The 27794-nt window shown below is 34.4% G+C and overlaps 1 long non-coding RNA gene and 1 other non-coding gene across 5 annotated transcripts in view; both read right to left on the reverse strand.

Moving 5' to 3' along the window:
• Window positions 1-27794, reverse strand: part of LOC141423981 (uncharacterized) — a 313617-nt gene that overhangs the window by 41081 nt on the left and 244742 nt on the right. For all 4 annotated transcript variants that reach the window (XR_012448756.1, XR_012448760.1, XR_012448755.1 and 1 more), the window contains 2 exons: window positions 7017-7160; window positions 5032-5143 (listed from right to left, as the gene is read on the reverse strand). This is a non-coding gene — a long non-coding RNA (uncharacterized lncRNA). The remainder of the gene's footprint in view (window positions 1-5031; window positions 5144-7016; window positions 7161-27794) is intronic.
• On the reverse strand, window positions 25888-25992 carry LOC141416047 (U6 spliceosomal RNA). Its single transcript, XR_012440978.1, has one exon. It is a non-coding gene; the product is annotated as a U6 spliceosomal RNA (small nuclear RNA).

Consider the following 27794-nt stretch of genomic DNA (forward strand, 5'->3'; position numbering starts at 1 on the left):
GCACTCTTCTGCAAGCAACTACTTTCCATCTGCAATGTTGTTTCTGGTTTGCTTCTGGTGCAAATAAATAATACCTGAGTATGACAAGTAGGGGCCTATTTGAAACATTTTTAGTTGGTTTTTTTTTGTACAGGTTGAGAGACGAAGGCAAGTTTCAGTGTTTTGTATGTGGATACCAAGATTTTCCAGCACAGTTTATTCAAGAAGCTGTTCTTCTCCAATGTATATTTTTGATGCCTTTATTGAGACTCCATTGGCTTTATGCATGTGGGTTTATCTCCTGTTCCACTGGTTTCTCTGTCTGTCTTTATACCAATACCACACTGTTGGGTTATTATGGCTCTGCAGCATGTCATGAAATCAGGTATTGTGACGCCTCCAACTTTGTCCTTTTGTTCAAGTTTGTTTTGGCTATTCAGGGTTTCTACGCTTCCATATGAATATTAAGATTCCTTTTTCTAGTTCTGTGAAGAATTTCATCATTATTATGAATGGCATAGAATTTGTCAATTATTTTTGATACTATGACCATTTTAGTAATATTAATTCTTCCAACCCAAGAACATAGGAAGTCTTTCCATTTTGGGAGTGTGTGTGCATCTTCTTCAATTTCTTACATCAGTGTTCTATAAATTCTGACACAAGACTGCAGCATCCCTCCTGTGAGTTTCCAGCCTGCAGGCCTACCACACAGATGTCAGACTTGCTAGTGCACAATCACATAACCAATTTATTGAAATATACATACATACATACATTGATATCCTACTGGTGGCTCCTGTGTCATGATTTTCTGGAGAGGTCATTGTGATGTAAGACAAACTATTAAGGTGAATTAATAAAGGACCCACTTCCTGAAACATTTAATTCAGAGATAAGGGATATTTTCTCCAGATGTTAAGATATATTTTAAGTTAATATGACCCAAACAATCTATGCACATGTGAATAAATGAATAATAAAAAAATTAAAACTAAAAAAAAAGAGAAGGATTTAAGGGTAAAATACTATCTCTGTTTCTAAATTCTATATTATGACTTAGCATTTTACTTATGCTACTTGTATCAGTTTTAAGTTCAATGATGTGCTGAACTACACATACAAAAATGATGCTTTTGGTCTAATTCCATGAGTTGTTTTACCTGTAGCTGAGATTGTTTCTTTGCACCTGGTATTCTATGAACCCTTTTGCAACATTTCTAGACAACTGGTCAGCTATGGCCCACAGTGAGAAACCACAAATAGAAATTACTTAGTTTTCTATCTTCACACAAGCTTGGCCTCACTGATAAAATGTTCAAACCAGAATTGACCAACTACTTCCTGATTTTCAAAGAAAAAACTGGAGTCTACTGAAAAATAGTGCAGGGACAAGCAGCAAATGACACAGAAAGAGAGAGAAAAATTCCTCCTTAAGAGTTCAAAACAAAATTTATCTAAATTTATTTAGCCCTTAAGAAAGCTTATCACAGAATATGTAAACATTAAGCACAGCAGGTAAATTTGAGAGTGTAACACTCTCAAAGTAAAGAAAGACAAGTTTTCATTTAGAATAACACCACAGTACTTAATTCAATGTTTCTTAAATTTGGATAGTATTGGAACTTGTTAGAATGATAAACACTATATAACACAATGTCACTTAAATTATTTTCCTAATGTTACCTATATGCACTGACATTAGAATTGGTTATAAAGTCCTTATGGGTATACATCTTACATAGCAAAAATACCTAAATAATTTTATAAACTAAATGATAGCAAAATTATAAAATTAATGGAACTATCATTTAAAATATTTAGCATAAAATATAAGTAATCAGTTATTTGTTTATTTAGATTTAAGCCAAATAACTAAGAATAGTTTCCTGAAAAAATACATATTTTATAAAGGTGCTTTAGAATATGATATTCCACTATTTGATCTTTGTGATTGTCAATCATTCTTACTATTAGACAATTATTTTATTTTGATTGACAAACAAATTTAGTAAGACATTACAAATTATAAAAATTGATGGCAATCTTTTGATATCATTCAGTAAAAAAAAAAACTTCATTATTGATTGAGCATGACAATGACTGTTAATGAACTTTGGCAGCTTTTTAAATACAAAGCCAGAATCCATGAAACCTAAATTTATAGCAAGAACATGGAACATGTATGATGCAAGTTATTTTGAGTTAAACATGCATAGTCTACAGGTAGGCTCTCTCTAAGACATAGAACAAGATGAGGAAGTTCACTTTAACCACTTCCATTCAAACATTACTTGAAGTTCTAGGTGCCAGGAGATGAACTGTTCTATCCCACCATGATGAACTTTAATCTCTAAAACCATGAGCCTAAATAAGTCTTTCTTCCCTTAAATTGTCCTCTCAGGTATTTTGATCACAGCAATGAAAAAGCTAACTAATATAATGGACAATAGACCTAACTACACATTTCTGAAAAGAAGAGATACAAATGTTCATCAGGTACATGAAAAAAAATGTTCAGCATCACTAGTAATCAGGGAATTGTAAATCACAACCACAACGAGATATTGTATTGGCCCAGTAATGACTACCATCAAAATCACAGAAGAAAGGTGCTAATAAGGACATGAAGAAAAGGCAACCTTTGCACACTGTTGGTCAGAATGTAAATTAGTGCAGCCATTATGGAAAACAGCATAGAGGTTCCTCAAATAATTGAAAGTAGAACTACCATGTGATCCAGAAATGCCACTATGGAGTATATATCTAAAATAAATGAAATCAGTAGATCAGAGGCATATGTACACACACACTCATTTCAGTATTAGTCACAAAGCCAAGAAATGGAAACAACTGTGTCTATCAACTGATGAGTAAATGAAGAAAATGTAGTACACAAATACAATGGAATACTATTCAACCATAAAAAGAAAGTTCTGTCATTTTTTACCTCATGGATGAAATCAGAAGTCATTATGTTAAGTGAAATAAGCCAGGTACAGAAAGACAAGTATCACAGAATCTCATTCATATGTGGAATCTAAAAAGTTGATCTCATAGAAGTTGAAAGCAGAATGGAGGTTACCAGAGGATAGGGAGAGTATGGGGGTGGACGGAAGAATGAAGAAAGGTTGATCTATGGGCACTAAGCTATAGTTAAGACAAGAATAAGAAATTCAGGTAAGCTATTGTACCATAAGGTAAATGTAGAGAGCAGTAATGTACTACACATTTCAGAAAGCCGTAAGAAAGGATTAGGAAAGGATTTACTATAAAGAAAGATAAATGGTTGAGGAGAAAGTTATTTTTAATCTGACAAACATTATACAATGCACACATGTATCAAAACATCACACAGTACCTTCTAAGTGTATACAGTCTTGTGTTTTTATGTATCAGTTAAAAAATTGTAAATGAGATTAAAATAGATAGAAACAGCAAAAGATAAGGCTAGCTTAAACATGGATACTGAAAACTGGAGGATAATGACTCAGACTATACAAATTAGTCAATCCTGGAAAGCAGTACTAAGTCTCTCCAAAAATTAGGACACTTCTGAATAAGTATATGTCAAAAGTGTGAGCAAAAAAAACCCAAAAATTGTTGGAGTGAGATTAGGGCTTGCATCTGGTGTTGAACAAGGTGCTTGAAGATCCAGGTTTGCAGTAACTCAAAGTTACTTCAACTAACTCAATTTCCTGAAGATATTTTGAGAGAGGGTACATTGTGGGTAAAGCAGAAAATGTGACAAATTAGTTTGACAAAAAAAAAATACCACATGAAGGGAACAGTGGAGTGGACAGGAATTATAAATTTCCCTTTTTAGAATCAGCATAGGGTTTATCAGCAATAAAACATGACTAATTAACCCAGAGCCTACAAATCTGCAAGTGTCTATTCCTTCAGTTCATACACTGTCACCTTAAAAACCAGAGCAGGCATCACACATCATCCTTGCCTCTACAATCAAAATTCAGCTCCCCTGGACACTGACCAATTCTGGCCACAAGACAGATCTCACTGTACCTCCTGGCCCCTGTCCTAAAGAAAACACTTCTCTGCTGCCAACACCAAATAAATCTAAAAGACTGTCAATTGTGCACAAGGATAAAAGTGTCAAAGTGGCTCCTTGAGGGAGAGGAAAGCTGAGGGGACAGAAAGGAAACAATAATGAAGGAGGACCTATTAGATACTGCAAAGAGCAGACAATGAAGAACAGCCCTTAAAGATGATGTGGGGAGGAAATGAGAATCATGGTAACAAAAAAGCAATAGGGAAAAGGACATATCTGGAACATTTCAGAAAATAAAAAGAAAGAACTGAGGGGTCAGGGGAGAACAAAAATGCATCGAAAGAAAAGGAGATATAAGCAAGGCAATAAAAAAGCAAAACAAGTAAACTAAGAGAAAGAACAAGAAGAGCTTGTGGGATGGGGGTGAAGTTCAATGGTAGAGCATTTGGTTAACATGGAAAAGGCTTTGGGTTTGATACCCAGCACCTGGGGGAAGAAGAGGGAGATAGGACAGACGTGTGTGTGTTTGGTGGTCTCTGACCAGAGTTACTGTGAAAATCTGCATATTATCTTGCCTGTTGGCAAAGCATAAGTAAAAAATAAAAGTAATTAAGAAGAATAGAAGCCAAAAACAAGGTATTGACTAATGCTTAATTTGTAATTTCTTTTTGCTAGTCAATAAACAGGCTACCTAAGTTCTAAAATGCAAGGCTTTAAGTCAATTAACAATCTGTCCTTCCACATAGGACAAATAATTAGTAAACTAGCCCTAAAGCTTCATACTAGTATGATATAAATGACTCATTAATTTCCCAAGTGAAAAAAAGTCACAGGGGTAGAAACCCAAGAGTCTTCAGGTACCTTCTTATCATTAAATACAAACGAAGTGACTGACTGCACAATGTTCCATAGAAGCTTTACAAAAACAATTTTTAGCCTGTGATCTTGCTCTCTCTGACAAAAGAAAGTCTGAGTAAAGGAGAATGAGAAAATTTTCTCAAGATCCATGTGCATTACAGATTGTGTCATTTCTTTCTTACCTAAAGTGAAGTGCTGTCTCCGGTGGATTATATTCTTTGCTTATGCTCTCAACATTGTGAGCATCTCATGGATGATATTTGATGAGTCCTTCTTGTACCTTTCAAGATTTATCTGTAAAAGATGGTATGCTGAGAACATTTTATATCCCTGTTATGTCACTGATACTACCACACTGATACTGAATAATCGTTAAAAGCTTACAGCCAAATTTCCTGAGAAAACTCAAATAAAAGGCTCTGTCTACAAAATTGTTTACAGTTTCACAAGATCCTTTCTTTGTCTCCTTTTTATCATACTCATTTTGTGCAGCTATCTAATATAGGGCTTGAAAATCTCTAGAAGAGTCTGGTAGAGGTGTGAGATTAATAGGTTTCAGATTTTTCATGTGTATGCTCTCATCTTTGAGAAAATCCATCCAGGTAGAACTTGATTGATTGGAGGCATCAGTCTATGATCTCATCAAAGACTGTGACACTCAGAGAGGCTAAAGAGTTTGGAGAGCCAGAAAGGAATCCAACCTGCCCAAAGACACACACTTCTGCTCCTGAGTGACTTTCATGTGATAGCTCACATTTGTTCTGCTCGATTATCTTGCTCAAAAATATCAGAGTGGAGATTTTATTTTATTATTTATTATGTTAGAATTCCTAGTATAGAAAATTAGGATAAGTGAAAATAAGGAGAAGTAAATACAGTAAAATTAAAGCTAAACCTAGATTTAACAACTAGGCAAGATCAACACTAAGTTTTAGTCTTTTTTTTGCCCTAGCATTCATATTCTTAAACAAATATGATGGTATATTATTTGAAACCCTGCTTTTTCACTAAGTAATTTATCACAAACACATCCTCTTAAATAGTATAATCCCTATCCTTTAATTAGTAATAGTTATATATGCAATATCTTGTATAACTGATGTAAATTTATATAAACAATCAGACATTAAGTTGTTTTGCAGCATAATTTTCTCAGAAAGGAGCAGAAGCACTAGTAACCTAGTAACTTCAGGGAATGAGTTACTCCAAATAAATTACTAGTCAACTAAATTGGAAATTTTATTAGGCAGAATTTTATAGAGATCTTAGTATGAAAAAGAATTGAGAAAAGCAGTTTACTTAGCTCACAGTTTTGGAGTTCAAGGACATGGTGCTTGCATCAGCTCCAATTTAGTGAGCGTCCTCTCAACAGCCTCACACTGTGGTGCATGGCACATATGACAGGAGCATGTGTCGGGGTAAGGGATCATGTCTCAAACAGGAAGTCAAGGAGGAAGACTGTGGAGTCAAACTCAGACTCTTATAACAACCCACCCTCTCAAAGACTCACTTGGAGGCTGGTATTCACTTTGGAGGACACGACATTCAGTGACCTAAAAGAGGTCATTGAATTTCATGAGGCCCTTTCTTTTAACAGTAATATTTCTCATCATAGCTACACTGAAGACCAAGCTCCTAACACATGGACCTTGAAGGACAAACCACATCAAAACATAGTGAAGATCCCAATAAAAAAATGACATTTGTGGGTTTTCCCTAAAATATTAGGAAATATTCTTCATTTAAATGTAAGAGTCACATCTTCATTTAACCATTTCTATCAACTACTATGCCATGTATCAGTGAAGTCACACTATTCTCTAAATTATTATTATTTTTGTATCACTTCTCCTGTTGTAACTGTTTGATAACTGCCTGATAGCTTTCTAGATTTTCTTTTTCTAGTTCTAATTTATTATAGGCTGAGAAACTGGATACTAAGCTCCTTAATTCTGTATATTAAATAAAGACAATAAATCTATGAGGGAAGTATTTGAATCAATAAATATCATTCATTGGTTTTATGTATTATTTTCATCTACATGACATACATTATATTTATAAAAACTGCAGATGAGTATTAGGTACTATTATATTACAGAAAAAGAAATCAAGACTTGGAGAAATGAAGTAATTACTGAAGCAAGTAAGAAATTAACTAACTTACTCACTGCTGCCTTGATATAAAGTTGCAGGGCCAGAGCTCAAACCCAATCCTTTTCTTTCCAAAATCACTCTAAGGACTTTGTTGAAAGCAATTTCAGGCTTTTGTCTTTCTTCTAGCTGAAGAATTATCATCCAGAAAAGTTTCCTAAAACAAGTTTCATCAAACACAATCTATATAAGGTATTATGCAACAAAAAAGTAAAACACTGGATCAAACAAACACTTTGCAGGACTCCTCAGAAATTGTAATATGTTAAATTTATTCATAAATCTTCCCAATCAGTATTTCCATAACTAATTGGATCTCCAAGGTGACTCAGTGTCATAGGAAACCTCTTCAGACTTCTAAGATCATGCTACAGAACACACTGTATTGGGATACAAGTAGAACTCACTAGATGAGGTAAGTGAGGTTTGATAACCCTAGTCGTTTCAGTCTCTTCTCATTAAAATTTTTTAATAAAATGGAGATTAAAATATAAATTCTCAATAACATAAATTCTCAATAATGTTCATATAAACTATTATCTTTTGATAACATATGAAATTACTTCTATTAAAAAGTATAGGTAACTCAGGAGTGGCTACACAATACACCTGCAAACTATTGTTAACATTTAATCAGATGAAAAAAACACAGAAGACATTTATGCAAGATGTGAGATGGAAATTCTTCAAGTGGATTTGAAATAAAATCATACACTATGACAGACTATAGAACTGTTGTACTAGAAGCTTCCACTGAGATATGGTGCCCTGTTCTGAGAGTATAATGATACCTTGTAACACAAAATTTCCATTTCATATTCTATTGATGACAAAGATCAAATAACTCTCAGTATAACCCAATAATTTCCATTTTCACAAATATAACAAAATAAAAATACTTAAGAAGCCCTTGAAGACTCAACAATTTCAACATAGCTCAATCAGTTTTCAGTTTGTTAAAAATATTTTAATAAAATAACATAATTTTAGAAAGGTAACAGAGAATACCATTATGTAGCTCATGAATTAAAAAATTCTCCAAAGGGAATGGTTCCCCATCTTACCTTCTCAATATGCTGCACCATAGAAATGCTGTACTTTGCACCATGTTGCCACTAAGGTCTGTGAGTGCAAATTTTGCTAAGCATTTTATGTGTATTATCTTACTTATTACTTAAAATAGTATGACAGAGTGGTGAGTACATTATAATTATCTATGACTTTATAGATAATAAAATTGAGGTTAAGAGAGATGACTTGTTTCCTGACTACATAGTACAAGAGTAGAAACCAGGTTGCTCAACTACAAAGCCACTTTACTAAGGCTGTCTTTCTCTGTGATATTCATATTTAATTGCTTAGTTCACATATTAAATATTATAACATCCTGATGTGATGTTCCTATTAAAAACAATATCACATCCTTGGAAGATTTAAAAGGAAGAATGTTTTATCAGTAAGATTCTTCAATTGACCTTCGCAAATTTCTTAGGACTACAAAATATCCCTTCCTTCATTTGACTGTTAACTGACCTCTACTCTTCAACTGAAATCAAAAGACCATGGCATCTCATGATTTCTTGTTCTCTTTTGACATTTCTGCTGTCTCATGAAGGCCTTTACAAATAGATTAACTGTAGTGCAAGTAAAAATAAACCCAAATAAAGATCAGTGGGGCATATATAAATGGCAAACTAAGCCAGCTCTAAAACTCAAAATATCTTACCATACACTGGTAGATAACCAATATGCACTTTTGGATTTGGGATAAATTGATTTTCAGTCAGAAGTTAAATTATGTGACTAATCTGGCCTTCAAATACAGGAAACATTGGAAGGGGTGTGACTAAAGGAGTCTAGAAAGGAAGCCTATCAAAAAGCCAAAAAATTATTTATTGAATATTTACCATCACTACCATTATGCCACCATAGTTTGAGTCTCAACCCTTGTATTATCAGTTGGTGTTAAAGCATGGTCAGGGAAGGAATATGTATCAATGTGAGTATATATTACCTGAAAAGATAATGGCATTAACTTTTTGTGACCATTACTCAGTAGCATAATTTAATATAGAACACAGGGGAATAGAATAAAACACAGGCAAATTATGACTGGTTCTGGAAAGGTAAAATCAGTAGTGTGAAACCTGAAATGCACCAGAGCAGTGTGTTTTAGTTCCACAAGGTAGTATCATTGTGCTAGATACTAGGTACCAAGAATGTGAAACAGATGATAGCACTAAGATAGAATATTGGGGCCAAGTCTGCAAGCTAACTTACAACTAATGAGAGTTCTTTTTATCTTCTATTTGTATAGGTAAATTGGTGAGTTTTTCTTACAATGTGGAATACTTTCTAGCATTTGGTGCTGAAGCTCCATGGCAGAGAAGTTCTCTCCCCAGTAGAAAAAAGTCACTCAGGGATATTACATAAAACTAGTATTATTATGTACACTCAGAACTCCTAATCAAAGAGAATTACATAGGGACATATGTGGGGTTTCTGCTGCTCTTTCCTCTACAAGAGTGCTCATCTTCCAATAAAGCATGCCATCTACTCTGTAGAGTAGCATCTGGTACATGTGGCTCATGCCTGTAATTCTAACTACTCAGGAGGCAGAGATCAGGAAGATCTCATTTAGAAGCCAGCCCAGGCAAATACTTTGTGAGACCTTATCTCAAAAAAACCTACCACAAGAAAAGGGCTGGTGGAGTGGTTCAAGATGAAATTTGCAATAAAGATCACTGTAAATTACGATGATCAATTACTTCAGTGTGACTTTCTGTCTCTTATAGCATCCACTATCAAGTGTGTTTTATTCTACATCCAAATTTAATGCCACAAAATTAGACTGTGTATAGAAGCTCAATTACCATACAATTCAAAAAAGAAGTTGCTCATGTCACTGACAAATGCATGTAGTTCTGCTATGTTTTTTGATATTTTATTTTACATTATAGAGTGAAACAAAAGAAAAATAACAAAGACTTATATGTCATACTTTAGATAATTTTCAATGACATGAGCAACTTCTTTGCTCAATGATAACTTCCAAATACTGAAACTGTATTTTGTTAATTTGATGTGATATTTACAATGTAATAACTAAAGATAATATAATTTTAAACTTAATTAGCACTATTAATACTTTATCCATTTTTTTCTAAGCCTAGGCCATGAATAAAAAATTAACTTGTAATATTTGTGACTTTCATCGTGTAAATATTTTCATTATGGTCAATTTCAAACTACATACATGGGTAGCAGACCATTGTATAGCATTTTTACCACACAGAAGCAATAAATATAAATAGCACTATTAGCACAGATAATAGGAAGATGTAATAAAATAATTAGGAAGAGACATCTTGAGTATTTGAGTGTTTATTGCCTTGGTTCTTAACATAATGATCAATTAAAAGTTTATGCAATTTATTTTTTAAAAAAACAGCTATTTAACAGCAAAAGTGTAATAAATTTAACAATCAATTCATGATCTGGTATGAGTTGGCTCCAGCATGTAACTTCTTTTATCTCTCTTTACTGTCTTGCTCCCTTCTTGTTGGTCTTTCTAGAAATGTTTCCTCAATTGCACCTTTAGTTTGGAAATTCCCTACTGCAAATTCTTCAACTTTTAAAATTCCCATTAATATTTCTGAGCTGGAATAAAATTTGAGAAATAACCAATTGGAGGTAGAGGGAGGTAGGGCAATTGACCATTTGAGAGTAAATTATGATGCAGTGAAAAGAGCATAAGATGTAAAATCAGAAGACCTGATCCTAATACCTAACTCTATGATTTTAAACATATCTGAAATTTTGAGCTTCTGGAAACTTATCTGTAAGATAGAGTCAATAACAAATACTTCACAAGCTTTTTGTAAAGACACATAAGGAAATATCTATGAAAGTGTTTTATGTTTTAAATTATGATACAGTGTAAATTATCTTATAATAAGTTAGTCTCTTGCTTGAGTTTATCTTTCAGAACTTCTTCATTGATAGAGCAAAGTGGTCATATTTTGATTTTGTTCCCTACTTTGTTACAACTGACAATTTATGATTAAAGGTATTTATGGTTTGGAAAAAATTTCCTAAGTAGTGAAAAAAAGGTAGATTTGGTTATGAACAGTTACATTCTTGAGATACAAACTCATTCAAGCCCAGGATTAACATTCAAGAGATCAGGATTTTACATTTAGCTCATGCAACAAAACTTATGCCACAGGTTTCCTTTTCTCTTAGCCACATTTTGTTTATCTTTGAACTACAATCACTAAGCAAAATAATCTCATTGTCTTTCTAAGACTACATTTGACAATTATTTCTTTACAACATTTCCAAAGTGGTTATTTATGAAGCTTCCATTTCTACTTTTAGATTTCTAAACTCATAGTTAACCCTTACTGGTGTCTTATTCTCTTTGGGCTACTGTAACAAAATATCATAAACCAAGAAGTTTAGAAGAAACAGAAATTAATTTCTCATATTTCTAGAGTCTGAGAAGCCAATGATGAAGGTGCTGACAGATTCTTTGTATAATGAGAGCCCCTTTCAGGTTCATACTTGGCACTTTTTAGCTATGATCTCATATGCTAGAAGGGGCAAAGGGTCTCTCTTGGGCCTCTTTTACAAGGGCACTTATAATGCCCACTTGTAGTCCCACTCATGAGAGATCTCTCCCCATGACCTAGTCACCTCTCAAAGATAACATCCCAGTATCATTATCTTGAGGATTAGGATTTCAACATACGAGTTTGGGGGGAACACAAACATTCAGCCCACAGTACAGAGGAACACACTTTGAAATGAGTCATTTCTTTATAATGTAATGGCCTAAAATCCCTTTGTGGTTATAGCTACACAGTTTCTATTCTGCTTCTTATTCATGGGTATATATAGAGAGGAGACATAAAAGTAGAAACAAAAATTTTAAACCAAAGCATGAGAATACACTTTCCCAGACAAAAGAAGAATGCACCATTTCAGAAGGTGTAGGCAAATGAAATACAAACTATGATGTTGTGATTCCTTAGTGTTTCATCGTTAGGGAGATATTAATTCTAAAATTCTAAGAAAGACTGTAGAATGTGTGGAAATATTTCCTTCTCTTTTTTGTTTTCTTTCTCCCTCCCCCCTTCTTTTAATATCTACCTCCAAGTTATCCTATTTTTAAGTTCTGATTCCTCACCCATACTGGTCCTCAGACTTGCAGCTTCCTCCTTAAAAACCTGTCCCTAGCCACAGAGCTCCCACACCTCAACTTCCTGGTCAGTATCAGAACATATGCTTCCAATCCAAGCAATAAAAAAACTAAAACAAAGACAAAAACATAAAGTAAAACTTTCAATACAAGTAGTAATAATTGTGCATGCAAGTGAATGGGATAACTTACCTGACTTACACGAGCTTAGGTGCAAAAGTAAAAGAGCCCTTTAGGTAATTCTTCAGATGATATGAATCCTTTCTGCAATTTATTTATTATGCAGTAAAGAAGAGTAGGATATTCTTTCTGATATATTTTTCTCATGAACTTAAAATGTAAGCCTCCACCACTGACAAGGTGGCATTTTTAGATTAAGCCATGGGAAATCTAGCATGATTTACAAAAACAGCAGTCTAAGAATAACAGCCTTCCTACCATCTGTGATTGGCACCATTATTATAGACTCTATTATAATCTTATCTCACTGTCCAACACAGCTATTCATTCAGCCACTAAGCTCAAGTCAAAGACAAAGCGAGTTTACTTATTTGCAGGAAAACGCTTTTGAAAAAACAGAGTTTGATTGCTCAGACAGAACCAATAGTGTACATGACATGGTGCAAGGTGCTTATGATATCAGGTAGCAGGAAAAGAAGTCGAAAAAGAAATGCCAACTGAGAAGGTGTTTAATCTTCAAGGTGTGAGGCATTACATTCTATCACTCTCCCTGACTGATCTCAGACATGAAGGGGAAAACTATCTGAAACATATGGGGAAAAGTATACTTAGTTCCCTTTGATGTCTGTGTTGGCAAAGCACTTCAGCTTTCACATCTAGTCTTTAATACAACGGCTGAAGTTCTGGGTTTGGAAATACAGGAAGCTAAGAGATTGCTAAGTAGGATCTGTAGCACACATAAAAAGGCAGCTTCACTTCAATATGTACCTGAAAGCACTCATCTCAGCACACACGTACACACATACATACACATACACCTTAGTGGTATCATGTAAGATACTCTATCCTTGCTTCTACCAAGGCCTATATGCTATAATTTTCAAATATTTTTTATTATGGAAAACTAATTAATTCCTACAAATCTTTAATGCTTCATATTTTTAGCCATGAGAGAGAAAAAGACAATGAAACAGAATGGCCATAAATTCAAAATATTGAGGAAAATTGGGTAGTCCATCTTTTTCCCATAAGACAGAAAAATCACTAACTATATATCACATATGTATGTATATATATGTATGTACATATGTGATATATATATATAGTGAGAGACAGAATGAAATTGTATTAGTGAGGCCATATACACATTGCTGATAAAGCCAATATAGGTCTCACTGCAGAAGGAGTATTTAGTAAAACACACACTGACTTTTCAGCAGAATTAGGGGACAGGCATGGTAGGATCAAGTGAAAGAAGAGATTTTGTCAATGATTCAGGACCTCCCCAAACTGTCATGAGTTTCTGAGTCCATAGAGCAGCAAGGACTTGGCAAAGACCAAATGTGCACCAAGCAAAAATATCCATACCAGAGTATCCAGACCCTTGCCACATTGACCTTCCAGATCAATCCTGGTGAGGATTTCATGGCCCAGGGTAGCATACAGAGAAAAACCTCTCCGACCCTCACCAGTGACTGCCACCATCTGCTTCCACACTCTGCTGGACCTACCATCTCCTGCCATCTCAAGAGCTACTGTGCTAATGAGTGAAGCCTACAAACCATTCACAGAAATGTGTTTTGTTTTTTTTTTAAATCAGGTCTGTTATATTCACCCAAGGCAGAGAATTCCTAGGACCAAAAATTGGAACAGAAATTTGAGATCACCTCATCCCCACCCCACCCAATGAGAGATTTGCTTTCAAGTCTCTTAGGCAGAGGGGGTAATGCCTTGCTTTGGCCTCAGCCCAATGCATACATTGAGAAAATGCAGTTACAGTGATGATTCAAGTTTGGGCAGCTGTAAGTTTAAAAAACATTCATCTTACCAGGAGCTCAGATCTGGTCCCTTTGGTTTATCCCCAGGGATTCTGGCTGATTTTTCTAAGAAATCATTGCTGAAACATTTATTATAGTTTTGACATTAAGGATATCAACACTTGATGTTTAGAAACTACTGATATATAATTTTTAGAAAATTATCAGTCTCTTACTGTAGTACCTCCCAGTTAATCATGATGTCTTAAATATTACTGATGACTGTGTTTGTAAATCCTTTTAGTAAATGCCAGGATAATTTAATTGAATTGAAAATGATTTTATGTAAAAAGATTAGTGCCTTTTATTGATTCCTCATAAGGTTTAGGCTTTTATTCTACTTTTCTACCTGGAAAACTAATTATCTATAGTATGGAAGAAAAATAATTGGTTAGAGATCTATCTGTCATCCCAGGTAATACAGCACATAGTAAAATAGTGGGCTTACACTTCCTTGTCCATCATTCTCCTTCATCTTCTATGGCAACCTTTTGCACCATACTCTGCCTTTTGACTCTCCCTGACCTCTCTGTCATTTAACATGCATGTGATAACGCCATCTTCATTTCAACTTTTGAGTCCTTTAAAACCTGAATTCATCACATGATTTTCTGTAACATCTCAGAGGATTCTTTGTTTCCTTCCTCTTTAATTTTTACTTAACAATAATGGGTGATTTTACTGTCAGAATTTTTACATAGACCTAATCTCCCTTTAGGAGTATCTGATTTATTTCAAATGTCACATGTTTTCTCTCATGTGTGGAAACTAGACTTATAAGTTAAATGTATAGATAGAAATATATATGATCATATACACACATATGTATACATGTGTATATAGTGAGAGAGAGAATGAAATTGTATTAGTGAGTCCATCTGAGGGGGCTACAGGAGGTGAGAAAGATAAAGAAAATGTTAGAAATTGAAAAAACTCATTTAAATACAAATACAATTTAATGTACTGCACAGTAAGCTGTCGAATATTAGGGAAGCATGACGATACTAAATGAGAAAGTAATGGGAGAAAGGGGGTTAGTTTGACTAAAGCATGCTAGATATGGACCAAAAGTACCAAGGCAAAACCCCCTCAGACTATTAAAATACACTCAATCCAAAAAAATGAAGGGCAGGTGGGAAAAATAAATCTTTTCTGGGGATGGGTACCAGTGGGAGAGAGAGGGCACAAGGAAAGGTGGAATGAGGGTGCATATGGTGGATATGCTTTGTGTCCACATATGAAAATAGAAGAATGAAACCTGTTGAAATTGTTCTAAGAAGGAGAGGAAGGGAGAACGATGGAGGGGATAAATCCAAGATATATTTTAAATGCATATGTAAATACCACAATGTATCCTCCTGTACTATTATATTTCAACAAAATCATAAAAAAAGAAAAATTTTTTGATATGTCTAGCCCTATTTCCCCAATTTTTTGAAGCCCAGTTCCTATAAAATCTAGAGGTTTATTTGACTAGAATTAATATATCTTTGCTTCGGTTTTATGCATCCTAAGACATTTTCATCAAAATGTACTATTATTTATGTTATGACTGTCTTAGAATTCAAACTCAGACGTGAGAGGATTTCATGAAGCCACATATTAACACTTATATTGGAATTAAGAAATGAAGTCAGAGTTTTCCTGATAGATAGTAAATGTGATTGGATGAATTAATTTGATATGATGACAATCTTTATTAAACAGGTAAATAATGAATATTTTCCATAAATTATGTAGTTCTGGGATTTTAACAACAATGCATTTAAAGTGCATATTTAATCAAAGCTACTGCATTTATTAATAAGTGTCCATTAAAAGTGATAAAACTTATTAAGTCTTAGCAAAGACTTTTTGGTATATTTCTCAAAAACGGAGAAAGAAAATAACTAACACCTGTACGCCAATGCTCACTCACCGCAGCACTATTCACAAGAGCTGAGCTCAGGAAATATCCCAGATGCCCTACTGATGAATGGATCATGAAATTATGGTATATATGCGCAATGGAGTGCTACTCAGCCATAAAGAATAATGATGTGGGGTTGAAGGTAAATGGATGCAATTGGAGGACATCATGCTGAGTGAAGTTAGCCAGGATCAGAAATACAAAAGACGCATGTTTTCTCTCATTTGTGGAAGATATGTTTAAAAACATAGACGCTTTTAAAAACAAGCATGATAATATACAAACTCAGTTTTAGAACATGTTTATAACAGTGGAACTACTCTATGAAATTCCCGGAAAGAGAAAGGAAAAGGGTATGGTAGAGCAACAGTAATATCGCATACCACAAGATGTGAAGGTAGAGGATATAAGAATGTTTGTTGAAAGATGTTGAAAAATGGGGGGGTGGGAGGTAAAGGGGTAAGGGAGAGTATTCTAAGGCATTGAAAAGACCAAAGTAAAGCACACAACAGAGGGCATAGATTGAGACACCCCGTTGAAAGTCAATTGAAATATTAATTGTGAAAAACAAGACTACAAAATAGGTACAGTATGTGTGGTTGGGGTGTGGGGGGTGGTACTAGTGAGAGGAAGGAGGGTGAACTAAGGAGATTAAGGTGATGGTATATGGCAGATGGACTTCATATATCTATATGAAACAGAACTAGAAAACATCTTACAATTGCTGTAAGTGGGGTGGGGGGCCTGAGGGGGAGAGACGGTGGGGGCAATGTAATCAATGCACAATGTCTAATCAGAATTGTCACTATGAAACTCCCCTGCATCACAAATACATCCTAATAAAATTTTATTAAAAAAAAGAAAATAACTCTAATGATAGGGTGACAAATTCTTTTGCAAGTCAGGATCAAGACTGAAGGGAATTTAATTGAATTGTTAGCTGATAGTATATTTAAAATATTTTAATGATAAATCACTATAAGACTTTTTGACATGTAACTTGAAAAGAGTTCAAAGAATTGAGAGCCATTGCTATACTAAAACTTTCCCATTTATATCCACTTATTTATGATAGTTTTCTCAGTGCTTCATATCTGAATATAATTGAGGCTGAATCTCGCCTTAATTCAATGATAATTAATATTCAGCCAAGAATAAATAGGCTATTCTTTTCAATAAGAGATTCATTTTTAATAAATTTTACTTTTTACCTTCAATAAATATACAATCAAATTTTATACTATGTTGCTTTGATCAATTAGAGATTAAAAATTACTTTCATCGAACACAAAAAAAGAAAATTTTAACATTCATAACCTTGTAGTCAAAAATAAAAATAATTATTTTGTTGCAGAGCAATATGATAGGCAATTAATGAAAGACTTTCAGAAATTAAAAAAGTATTTTGTATTAGGGCAAAAGTTCATGGGAGAAATACAAATATGAGTTCAAAGAAGCAAACAAAATATATAAATTTTCTGTTAAATAATTAGTTTGTTTATATATTTTAAATAAATGTTGGTGTAGGTGAATTTAATTGAATCACACAAAAATGGAGGGGAAAATAAAGCTTAAGTATTAACTGTTCCTCACACTCATTTGCCTATGTTACCCCAAATGATTCTGAATAATATTGTATTTTTGTTTCATCTAAATGGTTACCAAAGGAATAATTTCTGGCACAGTATTAAAACTGGCATTTAAATGTTTAAATATAGCCACTGGGTATATGTCATGCCAATAAGAGACCGCCATCCTCCAGATCCTTCATCTTTTCAGTGTGCTTCTATAGCATCACTTTTTTCTCTCCTATTATCCTCTTCTGAATGCTTCCTCCTCAGCTTCTCCTTCCAAAGAATTTCACAAAGTTAACACTTTTCCTAATTTTTTAAAAAGTTCTTTTTATTTTAATCCATGAACTCCTTGCATAAACCATAAAATGCTTGCTAGTCATCATCTTCATCCTTTCAAAGACTAATGATGACTAGAAGACTGCACTTACTCTGCTCATACATATTATCTACTTACAACATAGTAGATGCTCAATAAATGTTAGGTTCCTATTGTTATAATATTGTCTTCTTAGATAAATATGTCAAATACTGTGGACCTCCTTTGTTCACAGGAAATACGTTCCTAAATGCCCAATAGAAACCTAATGCCATAGACAGTACCAAACCCTGTTTATACTATGTTTTTCTAATACATACATACACACGATAAAGTTCAATTAATAAATTAGACAGAATAAAAGATTAACAATAACATAATAAAATAGACCAAGAAAAATAATTTTTAAATGTTATGTAAATGTAGTCTTTTGTAGGATCTAATGTAGGATCTAAGCATTTGTAAATGGTCTTTCTGCTCCTGGGAATGTATAATCAAGTCAAACATTAAGCCCATAGGAATAATTTATAATGTATATAACATATTCTTGTACACATTTATTAAATACATGCTCTGTATTCAGTGCTAACACCAATTTACCTTCGGCACAGAATATTGTAATTGTTCTCCACATATAGGTTGTTTTGTAATGAAACTGAATTTTCTTGGTAACAGACACTAAGGAGTGCCTTCCCTATACTTCTGCATCTCATGATACAAGAAAAAAGCTTATTTTGTTTCATTTTATATTTTTGGTGGTGGTCCTGGAGTTTTAAGTCAGCACTTTGCACTCATTAGGTAGGTATTTCGTTGCTTGAACCATGTATCCAGCCCTCCATATAAAGTTTTTATCCCACAGAACCAAATTGATGAGTATTTTACCACATAGAACTCATGAATACTTAAATTACAGCTATGTGGTATATTTAACTAACCACATGAAAGTAAAAAAGATTATTTTCAGCTATAACACCTATTTTCATGTCCATTTTTACTTTTTTCTTCCCACATAAATTTTCCATCATTCCAGCTTAGCAAATTTAACTTAAACATCATAACTGTTAAACCATTGTTATGCTCTCAGAGATTTCTGCTACCATTCATAGATGGCTACCATCTAACAATATTTTCACCTATGTCATCTTAGGGCTATCACTTTTCTTTTCATAAAATTGCAGTGCCTTTTGTATTCTTACTAATCAAGAAAAGAGATTTAATTTTTTAACTGGCAGGTATGTGTGTTACATACAAAAATGAAAGAATTTTACCCTTCCTCCACTTCTCACACACAATCTGATTTTATGCCCTATGAATAACAAAGAGTATTGAATATACATTTGTTGGTGATTTAAAAACAGCACTTTATAATAACGTATGGTTTGAAAAACTTTTGAAAATGCATCTCTTAACTTGAGTCTTTGAGTTAGCCTGGGATATAACATGGCAAATGTAATCACTTCACAGATAGAAAAGGTGAGGCAAGTAGGTACAGAAAGATGAGCTGCAGTATATCATAGAATGCCAGATACCAATCCTATTAATTTTGCTACATCTTCCTGCTACTAAATATCGCATTGTATTTTTCATCTTTTTTCTAATGCCATCTTGTCTTCAATACCTATTCCCTATAAATCTTTTTAGTACAGACTTTTTTCCTATTCTGTGCTAGATACTAGGGCTATAATAGTATTCAAAACCAGACACAATCTCTGCTCTTAAAGAGTTTGGATCAGAAGAGAAAAGACATTAGTCAAATAATTCCCAAAAAAGAAACCAAGCAGATATTATGACTCTGGCAATACCACAGATCAGAAGCACCCACAGCCACTAGACTCTATCCATGGAAGATGGGACCTAGGCAGAGTGGTTGAAAAAAACTTATCTTCAAAAGTGACAATTGAGATATTGTTAAACAATAAGGCAGAATTTACTAAAAGAGGAGAGAAAAAAAAACAACAGATGCAAAGACATTTAGTAGAAGGAAGCCTGGCAAGTGGGGAAAAATCAGTAGTGTAAATGCAATCAAGAGAGGAAAGAACACAATCTGAGATGAGAATGGGAAGAACCAGGGGCCAGGCTCTGCAGGGATTTAGAGCCAAAATTGAAGAGTATTGTCTTTACCCACAAGCAATGGGGTTGTAAAATTTCATTTATTAGAAATGTACAGACTAGACAAATCCATAGAGACAGAAAGTAGATTAGTAGTTGATGGAGCAGGGAGGAGGAGGATGGAAAGTGAGTTCTAACTGGAATAGGCTTCTTTGTTAGCGTATACTACTTGTACAGGGGGGATACATTGTGACATTTGCATATGTGCTTATAATGTATCTTAATTAGATTACCTCTTCCATCATCTCCCTCACCCTTCTTAGAACAATTTCAACGGGTTTCATTGTTCTATTTTCATACACGTATACAAAATACATTCACCATATTCACCTTGCTTCATCTTCTCCATTGGTATTCATCACCAGACAGAACTTATTTTACCTTCCTGTCCATGTTTTTAAAATTGCATATTGATTTTTCAAGGGGGTTTTTGCATTGGATTACACACATGTATCTATCATACTTTAATTAGATTGACCACTTCTATTACTTACCCTTTTCCTATTTCCCTGCTCTATTTCCCTATTCAACAGCTTACAGTACATTATGTTATACTATCTTCATACACAGATGCATTGTTTCAACATTCTATCACTATCATTATCTTTTCCTCTCCCTGAAGTCTCCTCAGATAGTCATATGTGGAAGCTAAATCTATAAGACAAATGTATACATAAATATACATCTGTATTTATGTATATGTAATCTTATACACATAAGCATATCTACCTATCTCTCTCTCTCTCTCTCTCTCTCTCTCTCTATATATATATATATATATATATATATATATATATGTGTGTGTGTGTGTGTAGGTAGATAAATGGATAGATAGATAATATGATTGCATTCATGATTATTAGTGGAACAGGCTTCTTTTGAGGTTAATGAAAATATTCTAAAATTAGATAATGGTGATGTTTCTACAACCCTGTTTATTTAGTAAAAACACTGAATTGTATTCCTTAAAAGTGTGAATTTTATATTTTTCAAATTATATTCTAATAGACTTGTAATTACAATTAATAATAGGAAGTAGAGGAGATTTTAAGAAGAGAGTTCTCTTGATCAAATTAATATTTAAAGAATCACTTCTGGCTTCAGTGGGGAAAATAAATTTGGAGGTAGGGAAAGAGAATTATTTTAACAATCCAAGTGAGAGAAATTTAGAAAGAAAAATTAATAACATACTGAGTAATGAAGCTAAATCAAAGAGATGTCAAATGTTGACCCCTGGTTTTCAGAATTGACTAAGGGAGTATGTATACTGACCATTGATATTATGGAATTAGAGGGTGATCAGATGTTGAGGCAGGGGGAATATTGACTTTAGTCTTTTTTATGATGAATTTGTGATTCCCTGGAGAAATGTCAAATGAAAATTGGATATATGAATCTTGAACTTAGAGTAGTGTTCTTAGCAAGGAGAAAATATAACCAGTCTTTTATATATAAGCTTAAATTAGTTATACAAATACATGAGAAAACCTAGGTAGAGAATATATAATGGGAAGATGTCTTTGTCCATTTGAGTTAATATAACAAATTATTATAGACTGAGAACTGTATAAATAACAAATTTATTGCTCAGAGTTTGGGAGTCTAGGAAGTCCAAGATTAAGGAACCAGCAATGCCTATGGATGGTACCTTCTTACTGTGTCTTCACATGGAAGAAAGCAGGAAAGACTTCTCTTAGGCCTATTTTATTAGGCCACCATCAAAATAGTGCTCACATGAGCTAATCACCTCCTGAAAGGTCCCACCTCCAAATACTACTACCTTGAGGATTAGGATTTCAACATATTAATTTTGGGGAACATAAACATTCAGACCACAGCATAAGAAAAATGGGCTAGGATCAGTATATGAGGAACTCCAAACATAGCTGGCCAAATATAGAGTACAAGTCTACACTGGAAAAATAAACAGATGCCAGAGAGCTGGGGGAAAGCATGGGTATCATGTGAAAAAGGCCAAAACAATGGATTTATCAGGAAGATAGAATGGTTCTAAGAAGTCAACTAAGAATCAAAAAATATTTATTGTATCAAATTAATGACATTATAAAAAGCTATTTAATTTTTGGACTGATCCAGCCAGATCTAGGTAAGTGTGGGTTGACCAGTGGATAGACAAAAGAGAAGCAAGGGTGAATCACTATTTTTTAAAGTTTTCTCTTTTTTTTGTACTTTTCTTTTTTTAAATTTGTTTTACTATTATTATTCATTTATTCACATGTGCATACATTGTTTGAGTCATTTCTCCCTCCTTCCCCCGCCCACACCCTCTCCCCTTCTCCCCCCTCTTCCAGGCAGAACCTGTTCTGTGCTTTTCTCCAGTTCCGTTAAAGAGTAGAAATAAGCAATAATAAGAAAAACATAGCGTTTTTGCTAGTTGAGATAAGGACAGCTATACAGAGAGATTCATAGCATTGCTTTCATGTACAAATATGTTACAATCCAAGTTGATTCATCTCTAACTGATCTTTACACTGGTTCCTGATCCCCTTCTCATGTTGACCTCTGTCACCTTAAGGTTTCTGTATCAATTCCTCTGGAGTGGAGACATCAAATGCTTTCATGTTTTGTACCTCCCATATGTGTTCTCCCCTTCTCATGTAACCCAATTCCTACAACATTGCTGTATTTGCCCTAGATCTAAAGACTGCATATGAGGGAGAACATATGATTTTTGGTCTTCTGAGTCTGGCTAACCTCGCTCAGGATGATGTTCTTCAGTTCTATCCATTTACTTGCAAATGATAAGATTTCATTTTTTTCATGGCTGAGTAAAATTCCATTGTGTATAAATACCACATTTTCTTGATCCATTCGTCAGTAGTGGGGCATCTTGGTTGTTTCCATAACTTGGCTATTGTGAATAGTGCTGCAATAAACACGGGTATACAGGTGCCTTTAGAGTAACCTGTGTAGCATTCCTTTGGTATATCTCAAGGAGTGGGGTTGCTGTATCATATGGTAGGGTAGATTTTTTAATCTCTATGATGAAAGTCTTTGGGATTTTGATGGGAATTACACTAAACATGTAGATTGCTTTTGGCAATATAGCCATTTTTACTATGCTGATTCTTCCAAAACATGAGCATGGGAGATCTTTCCATCTTCTGTAGTCTTCCTTGATCTCTTTCTTCAGGTATTTGTAATTTTCCTTGTAGAGGTCATTCACATCTTTTGTTAACTTTACTCCTAGGTGTTTGATTTTTTTGAGGCTACTGCAAATGGAATTGTTTCCATGTATTCCTTCTCAGTTTGTTCATTGTTGGTGTATAGAAAAGCTAATGATTTTTGTATATTGATTTTGTATCCTGCCACCTTGCTATACCTGTTTATGGTGTCCAAGAGTTTTTGGGTAGAGTTTTTTGGGTCTTTAAGTTATAGGATCATATCATCTGCAAATAGGGATATTTAGACAGTTTCTTTACCTATTTGTATTCCTTTTATTTCTTCTTCTTGCCTAATTGCTCTGGCTAGAAATTCCAGTACTATGTTGAAAAGGAGTTGGGATAGTGGGCACCCTTATCTGATTCCTGATTTTAGGGGAAATGGTTTCAGTTTTTTACCATTAATTATGTTGTTGTCTGTAGGTCTGTCGCAGATAGCCTTTACAATGTTAAGGTACATTCCTTCTATTCCTAGTTTTCTTAGAGCTTTTATCATGAAGTGGTGTTGGATCTTGTCAAAGGCTTTTTCTGCATCTATTGAGATGATCAAGTGGTTTTTGTCTTTGTTTCTATTAATGTGCTGTATTACATTTATAGATTTGTATATGTTGAACCACCCTTGCATCCCTGGGATGAAGCTGACTTGGTTGTGGTATATGATCTTTCTGATGTGTTGTTGGATTCAGTTTGCCATTATTTTATTGAGGATTTTTGCATCGATATTCATTAAGGAAATTGGCCTATAGTTCTCCTTTTCGGAGGTGTCTTGGTCTGGTTTTGGGATGAGAGTAACGTTGGCTTCATAAAATGAGTTAGGCAGTGTTCCTTCCCTTTCTATTTCATGGGACAGTTTAAGGAGGGTTGGCATTAGTTCTTCTTTAAATGTCTGATAGAAATCAGCAGTGAATTCATCAGGTCCTGGACTTTTCCTTTTTGGGAGACTCTTAATTGCTGCTTCAATTTTGTTTTGTGTTATAGATATATTCAGGTGATTAATGTCTTCTTGGTTCAGTTTTGGATGGTCATAAATTTCTATAAATCTGTCTATTTCTTCAAAATTTTCAAATTTATTAGAGTATAGGCTCTCAAAGTAGTTTCTGATGATTTCCTGGATTTCCATGGTGTTTGTTGTTATCTTCCCTTTTGCATTTCTGCTTTTACTAATTTGAGCTTTTTCTTTCCTTATTTTAGTCAGGTTTGGCAGGGGTTTGTCAATCTTACTTATTCAAAGAGCCAGCTTTTTGTTTCATTGATTCTTTGTATGGATTTTTTTGTTTGTTTGTTTCTATTTCATTGATTTCAGCCCCTATTTTAATTATTTCTCTCCTTCTGCTTGTTTTTGGGTTTGTTTGTTCTTGTTTTTCTAGGAGTTTGAGCTGTAGTATTAGATCATTGATTTGAGATCTTTCTAACCTTTTAATATATGCACTCATGGCTATAAACTTTCCTCTTAGGACAGCCTTTGCTGTGTCCCATAGGTTCCGGTAGGTCATGTTTTCATTTTCATTAACTTCCAGGAAATTTTTAATTTCCTCTTATATCAGCAATTTGTTGTTCAGCTTCCAATTGTTTGCATGTTTTTTACTGCTGTTTTTGTGGTTGGTTTCTAGTTTTAATGCATTGTGGTCAGACAGAATGCATAGGATTATTTCTATTTTCTTATATTTGTTGCTTAGGCTTGCTTTGTGTCCTAAGATGTGATCAATTTTGGAGAAGGTTCCAAGAGCTGCTGAGAAGAATGTATATTGTGCAACAGTTGGGTGAAATATTCTGTAGACTTCAGCTAGGTCCATTTGGTCTATGGTGTGATTTGGTTCTAGAATTTCTTTATTGATTTTTTTTGTTTGGATGACCTATCTATTGGTGATAGGGGGGTATTAAGGTCTCCCACTACCACTGTGCTGGAGTTTATATGTGTTTTTAGGTCCTTCAGGGTGCATCAAAGCTGGGTGCAAATAGGTTGATAATTGTTATTTACTTTTGGTCTATTTCCCCTTTTAATAGTATAGAGTGTCCTTCTTTATCTCATTTGACCAATGTAAGTTTGAAGTCTACTTTATCAGAGATAAGTATTGCTACCCCTGCCTGTTTACCAGGGCCATTGGCTTGGTAAATCTTCTTCCAGCCTTTCATCCTAAGTCTATGCTTATTTCTGTCAGTGAGATGGGTCTCCTGTGAGCAACAGATTGTTGGATCTTCCTTTTTAATCCAGTCTGCCAAATGGTGTCTTTTGTTGGGGGAATTAAGTCTTTTAACATTCAGTGTTAATATTGATAGGTATGTGGAGATTCTTGTCATTTAGTTCTTGCATATTCCTTTCACAGGTCTTGAGTTGTTTGACTAGTAGTTCTTCAGTTTTTCCTTTAATTACCATTTCATCTTCAAGTTCTGAGATTCTGTCTTCTGTTTGTTCTTTTCTGCTGGAATGGTCTTCCATTGTGTTTTGCATTTGTGTTTCATTCTTTCTTCTGAGGTTTTCCATGTTGTGGGTCACTTCCCCTTAATGTTGTTAATTTTCATCCTTAATTCATTTATCTCTCTATTTATGGTATTTTCTGTTCCATTTTGGTTTTTATCTAGGGCTCCTATGATTTAAAAATGTGGAACACTTCACAAATTTGCATGTCATCCTTGCACAGGAGCCATGCTAATCTTCTCTGTATCATTCCAATTTTAGTATATGTGCTGCCAAAGTGAGCTTAAAAAGTTTTCTGCTGTTGTTTTTTTTAAAGTTTATAAAGAACAGGAAGGAGATAAATAGTTATATGTGAAGAGAGTAACAATTGTTACTTACATTTTTATTGGTGTATTATTCAGTATATTATAAGACAATAGGACATGTTCATTCAAGTGACAGAGGTTAAAACTAGTCAAAATAAAAGAATAACCCATGACCCAAGTTTCCTGGAAATGATAGAGTTCAAAGCTCAGGTGCATGGGTTAAATAGATCCTCTAAAGGAAGGAAGCCAGGAGCTAGAAGTGCAGACACAAGATGGCTCAGATGTGTGGTGTTTGATATGAGGATGGTCCCATCTGATCACTCAGTTTTGTCTCTAAAGTAGACATGAGGTAACCAGCATAGGATGAGGGAGGTTGAAGAGCAGTAAAGAAAAAGCTGTTGAAGAGACAGAAATAACAGAAAGTAAATTTTATGTGGGGAGTGAGAGAATGACATAATGAGAGAACACAGGATTTCTAAGCACTGATGAAGACCTCTTCCTCTACACACTACAACACTGCTGGGCTGCTCTACTGCAGGCCTGATGTAGAGAATATCAGCTGCTATAGCTAAATTTCCTGTAGCTAAGGTTTAAGTTATTTATTCAAGGTCAAGTGTTTGAAAAATGGTACCTTCAAACTTGAACTGTAAATATGCATCAAGCTATTTGTGATCCCCAAATATTGTCTTGCTGTTTTGTAGTTTTCATTTTACTCTCCCTTTCAATTGATTTGTTAAATGTACTTTAGTAAGATTGTTAATAAGTAGAAAATCTTTGCCAGCTAAAACATTACCTTTATGATTCTGGGTTTGATTTTTTACCAAAGAAAATCCTACTATTTTGTGGAGGCTTGTTATCTTTAAACTTTAATCTTTTGAAGTTGACTTATTACAAGGGAAAAACTTGGACAATATAGTAAAAAGACTGCTCTCAGGAAAGCTGAAGTCTAAATTCAACCTTTCTAACAATTTATAGCTTTAAGACTCACCTAAAACATCATCATTATAAAGCCTTCCCTGTATTAGTTAGCTTTCTCATCACTGTGACCAAATACCTGGGAGAACAACTTAATGGAGGAAAGATTTATTTTGCTCTGGGTTGTGGAGGGTTCAGTAGATGCATGAGTTTGGCCCCAGTCACTTGGATAGAAAGAAAATCATGAGTTTGTGGTGGAGGGAGTTCTTCAGCTCATGGTGGACAGGATGCAGAGAGAGAGCAAAGGCATGGGGAACCAGGTATAACCTTCAAAGGCACACCCCCAGTGACCCACTTCCTCTGGCTCCACCCTACTTCCCAAAGTTTCCACCACCTTCCAAAATAGCACCACCAGTTGGCAACATGAACCTGTGGGGGCTCCTTCACTAGATTGAGTATTTATAGCATGGGCACATTTTCTTCTTGTATTTAACTCAGTAATTGATCAATATAAGCAGCCAATTAATATGTATGGTTCAAGTTTGTTGTTTGGGAAAAATTGTTACATTAGTGACTGTCTTAAACTATTTTGTGTTGCTATAACAAAATACCTGAGACTGGATCACTTATAAAGAAAGGAGGTTTATTGATTCTGGTGTCTAGAAGGTCCAAACAGCATGATGCTGGTATTTTGTCACGAGCCCCTTGACTTCACCTCAACATGATGAAGCTGTAGAAACAGAAACAGTCATATACAGAGGAGACCAAGCTTGCCGGGTACCCTCAATTTATAACAACCCACTTTCACAGGATCTAACAAAATACTGAAAGAACTACATTAATCCCTTCTAAGAGTGGTATCCTA

This window comes from Castor canadensis, chromosome 1 (genome assembly GCF_047511655.1).
Source record: "Castor canadensis chromosome 1, mCasCan1.hap1v2, whole genome shotgun sequence".
Taxonomy (NCBI): Eukaryota; Metazoa; Chordata; class Mammalia; order Rodentia; family Castoridae; genus Castor; species Castor canadensis.